Source organism: Aptenodytes patagonicus, unplaced genomic scaffold (assembly GCF_965638725.1).
Source record: "Aptenodytes patagonicus unplaced genomic scaffold, bAptPat1.pri.cur scaffold_170, whole genome shotgun sequence".
NCBI classification, from domain to species: Eukaryota; Metazoa; Chordata; class Aves; order Sphenisciformes; family Spheniscidae; genus Aptenodytes; species Aptenodytes patagonicus.
Window position 1 is genome coordinate 112,501 of NW_027472108.1, and position 5,000 is coordinate 117,500.

The window sequence follows — 5,000 nt, forward strand, 5'->3', positions numbered from 1 at the left end:
GCGGAGCCCCGGGTAGACCTGTCCGCCCGGCGCGGGGCCGGGGCGCAGCCGTGCTTTCCTCGCGCAGCCGCCGCGGACCCGCCCTCTTCTCGCGGAGCCCCGGGTAGACCTGTCCGCCCGGAGCCCCGGGTAGACCTGTCCGCCCGGCGCGGGGCCGGGGCGCAGCCGGGCTTTCCTCGCGCAGCCGCCGCGGACGCGCCCTTTTCTGGCGGAGCCCCGGGTAGACCTGTCCGCCCGGCGCGGAGCCGAGGCGCAGCCGGCCGCCCCGGCGCGGAGCCGAGCGTGTAGGTTTGTGGGGACCGATAATTAACGAACGACGCTCGTTCGTGGCTCGCTACCCGTTGCCCTCCTTCTCTACCGTAGATGTCCGGCGAGAACACCGTTTGAGACCGAGTTCGGTAAGAGGGTGAGGAGGACTCGACGGGTGACGCGTTCGGAGGGACGGTCGTCCCTTCTCGAGACGGACCGAGGCCTTGTTCGTCGTCGACGATTAACGAGCATGACTCGCTATTTCTTCACGCTTTCTCGCTTGATCGCCGGTAGGCTTATCATAATAGTTCGCCGTCTCGACGCGTCTTCGACATCTACGGGGGTGCGAGAAAGCCGGCGGTCAAACGCGCATCGACCGACCGTTCATTACGGAGACTCCAACGTCCTCGTCACGATTCGTTCCTCTCGATCGACGCTGTTAAAGAGTTAGCGATTACCTCCCGGTGTACGCTAGAGGAAGGCGTAAAAAAAAAAAGTTCGAGGAATCGAGCGGTAGTTTGTCTCGGTCGAGCTAGTTCCGGAACGCGTTACCGATACACGCGCCTGCCCCGCCCGCCCCCCGCTTCTTTTCTGTTACCGTTCCTTCAGCTTTTCATTTCTTTATCGCTTTTCTTTGCGCCCGCCCTCCCCCCCCCCCGCCCCACCTTTTTTTTCCTCGCCGCCGAAGCCGCCTGGGGGCCGCGGACCGGGCAGAGGTGGCGGCCCCCGGCCCCGCCCGCGCCCCCCCCCCCCCCCCCGCCTTCCGCCAGTCGGTTGGCCGCCCCGGGAGACTTTAGGAGCCGGCGGCGTCCCTGCCGCCTCTGTGCCCGCGCGGCAGAGGGGAGTCCCGGCGGCGTGCGGTCTCTAAGCCCGGCTGCCGAGTCGCTGCCCTGCCGTGCCCGAGCCCCGGCTCCCGCCTTCCTCGCTCCCTCCCTCCCTCTCGCCCTGCTGCGCGCCTGCCCGCCGCCCCCGCCGCGGGCTGAAAAACCAACGAACGCAAAACGGGGCAGCGGTGGGTGTGTGTCTGCGTGAAAAAAAAACCCGCAAACGACCCAAACGGAAACCTTCTCCGAATCCCTGTATCCCCCCCCTCCCCAGCCTGCCTCTGCGCCGGCCTCCCTCCCCTGCCGCTGCCGCCGCCGTCGCGACCGAGCGCGGGAACGTTGGCGTGGCGGGAACCGGCGCCCTTTCGCCGTGGGCGGGCGGGCGGGCGGGGGCCCGGTTGCCGGGCAGCGGGGCGCGCGCGCATGCGCAGAGCGCGCGGCTGCGGACGCACACCTCCCCCAGCCCGCCCCCCCCGCTGCTCCGGGGCGCCGGAGAGTCTGCGGTCGGGGCGGAGGGGCCGCACCCGCCGGTCGGCGGGTACGGAACTGCAGCGCGGGGAGGGAGGGAGGGCGGGAGGGGGAGCGCGCGCGCGCAGGTGTGCGTGTCGGTGTGTGTGTGTCTGTGTCTGTGTCTGTCTCCGTGTGTGTGTCTGTGTCTCTGTGTGTGTGTGTGTGTGTGTGTCTCTCTCTGAGCGCGCGTGTGCCGCCGGGGGGGGGCGGGGTGGCGTCTGCAGGGTCGCAGATACTTCTTCTAATACATTTGTTTCATTAAAAAAAGAAATAATAACTCGGCAATGGACGCCCCGTCCTGAAGTCTCCCGGCAGACGGCGAACTCGCCCCGGGGGCCGCCGCCTCTACCCGGCCCCTCCCCTACCAGCTGGGGAGGAAAAAAGCCGGCCGGGAGGGCAGACTTGCCGTGAGCCGGGGGGGGGGTGGGGGGGGGGGTGGGGGCGGGGCGGGGCGGAGCGGAGCGGAGCGGAGAGGCTGGACGGGGCGGTGAAGCCGGCGAGCGCACGGCGGCCACCGGTTCGGGGCGGGGGGGGCGCGTGCCTGTGGGCGCGTGCGTTGCGGGCGGCGGCGGGGGAGGGGGGCGTTTAAAAAACCCGAAATTCTTAAAAATCCATTCAAAATGACGGGGTGCCCGTCCTTGTACCATGATTCGCGTAAATCCCGAAAAAGGGGAAAAAAAAAAGTTAACCCCCCCGGACCCCCCCCACGACCCCCGCCGCCCTGCTGAAACAGGGACGGGGTGGCCCTTGCGCCAGATTCGCGTAAATCCCGAAAAAGGGGAAAAAAAAAAGTTAACCCCCCCGGACCCCCCCCACGACCCCCGCCGCCCTGCTGAAACAGGGACGGGGTGGCCCTTGCGCCAGATTCGCGTAAATCCCGAAAAAGGGGAAAAAAAAAAGTTAACCCCCCCGGACCCCCCCCCCACGACCCCCGCCGCCCTGCTGAAACAGGGACGGGGTGGCCCTTGCGCCAGATTCGCGTAAATCCCGAAAAAGGGGAAAAAAAAAAAATTAACCCCCCCGGACCCCCCCCCACGACCCCCCGCCGCCCTGCTGAAACAGGGACGGGGTGGCCCTTGCGCCAGATTCGCGTAAATCCCGAAAAAGGGGAAAAAAAAAAGTTAACCCCCCCGGACCCCCCCCCCTACGACCCCCGCCGCCCTGCTGAAACAGGGACGGGGTGGCCCTTGCGCCAGATTCGCGTAAATCCCGAAAAAGGGGAAAAAAAAAAAATTAACCCCCCCGGACCCCCCCCCCACGACCCCCGCCGCCCTGCTGAAACAGGGACGGGGTGGCCCTTGCGCCAGATTCGCGTAAATCCCGAAAAAGGGGAAAAAAAAAAAATTAACCCCCCCGGACCCCCCCCCACGACCCCCGCCGCCCTGCTGAAACAGGGACGGGGTGGCCCTTGCGCCAGATTCGCGTAAATCCCGAAAAAGGGGGAAAAAAAAAGTTAACCCCCCCGGACCCCCCCCCCACGACCCCCGCCGCCCTGCTGAAACAGGGACGGGGTGGCCCTTGCGCCAGATTCGCGTAAATCCCGAAAAAGGGGAAAAAAAAAAAAAATTAACCCCCCCGGACCCCCCCCCACGACCCCCGCCGCCCTGCTGAAACAGGGACGGGGTGGCCCTTGCGCCAGATTCGCGTAAATCCCGAAAAAGGGGAAAAAAGTAGAAATTAGCCCCCACCACCACCCACCCACAGCTCGGCCTGGGGAGAACCGGGCTGGCCGGTCCAGCCGGCTCCGGAGCACGTGGCGGCCGGCCGCCACGTGCACCCGCCTCCGCGGCCGGACGCCACGTCTACCCGCCTCCGCGGCCGGACGCCACGTCTACGAACCTCCGCGGCCGGACGCCACGTCTACCGACCTCCGCGGTCGGACGCCACGTCTACCCGCCTCCGCGGCCGGACGCCACGTCTACCGACCTCCGCGGTCGGACGCCACGTCTACCGGCCTCCGCGGTCGGACGCCACGTCTACCGACCTCCGCGGCCGGGCGCCACGTCTACCCGCCTCCGCGGCCGGACGCCACGTCTACCGGCCTCCGCGGTCGGACGCCACGTCTACCCGCCTCCGCGGCCGGACGCCACGTCTACCGACCTCCGCGGTCGGACGCCACGTCTACCGGCCTCCGCGGTCGGACGCCACGTCTACCGACCTCCGCGGCCGGGCGCCACGTCTACCCGCCTCCGCGGCCGGTGGCGGCCGCTAGGTCTACCCGGCTCCGCAGGTGGCCGCCAGGTCGACCCGGCTCCGGGGCCGGCGGCGGCCGGCGGCGGTCCCCGGAGAGCGCGGACCGTCGCTGTCGGCGCGTCCGGCGAAAAGGGTGGCCACGTCTACCGGGCTCCGGCGGGACTTGGTCGCGTTTCCGGGGCTGAGGGGTAGACGTGTTGTCCCCGCCGCCTGCTCGGAGCTGCCCAAGGGGTCGCTGTTTTTCGCTGCCTCCAGTTACGTCATCGTAAAAGGCGGCGGCGGCGGCGCGCCCCCCCGGTGGGCGGAGGCACCGTTCTTGCAGCTTGCCGGGGGCGGGGACGTGCCTGTCCGTACTATAGGAGGGAGTGGGGACTCGCCTCCGAGAGCGGCGCTAGCCAGCGGCTGCAACGCCCTCGCCTCGGCCGGCCAAGTGGGGCGCTCGGCGGGCGTAGTGGCGGTTCCCCCGGACGGTTCGGCTCCCGCGGGGCAGGGCGAAGAGCGAAGACCGGCGGCGGCGGCCGCCGCCGGCACTCGAACGCTGGAAGGGCGGGGGGAGCGCAGCGGAGCTCGGCGCGGCTTTCCCCCGTCCCCCCGAGGGCCCGATGATGGCGATGGCGAGTGCTGGTAGAGGCCCCGAGGCAGAGGTGCCTGCGAGAGCCCAGCCCGCCGCGGCGGCCGCCGCCGGCTCCTGAGGGCCAGGGGATGGGGGCGGGCGAGGTGGCGGCACCTCGTCCTTTGTTTTTCTCCGGCCTTAAGCCGGAGCCCGCCAAGCGGGCAGAGAGCGGCGGCCGGTCGTGGTGGCCGGCAGCCGGGCGCACGCAGACGGCCGGGGGGTTTCGAGCCTGCCGCGGCTTTCCCCGGCCCCCCCCAGGGAGGAGGGCCTGATGATGGCGCGGGCGAGGCGGCGGCGCCTCGGCCTCCTTTTTGCCGGCGCGAGCCATACGCGGGCGGCCCGTGGCGTCTGGCCTACCCCGGCTTCCCCCGTCGCCGGAGGGCTCGACGAGAAAGTCTGCACGCGGCGGGCGAGGCGGCGGCGGCGCCCCGTCCTTTTTCTCCGGCCCTAAGCTGGAGCCCGCTGAGCGGGGGAAGATCAATGGCAGCCGGTCCCGGTGGCCGGCAGCCGAACGCAGGTGGCCGGGGGGTAGGCTTTCCCCGTGCTCCGATCCCCGGCGATGGCGCGGGCGAGGCGTGGCGCCTCGTGTTTTTTTTTTCTTTTTTCTTTTC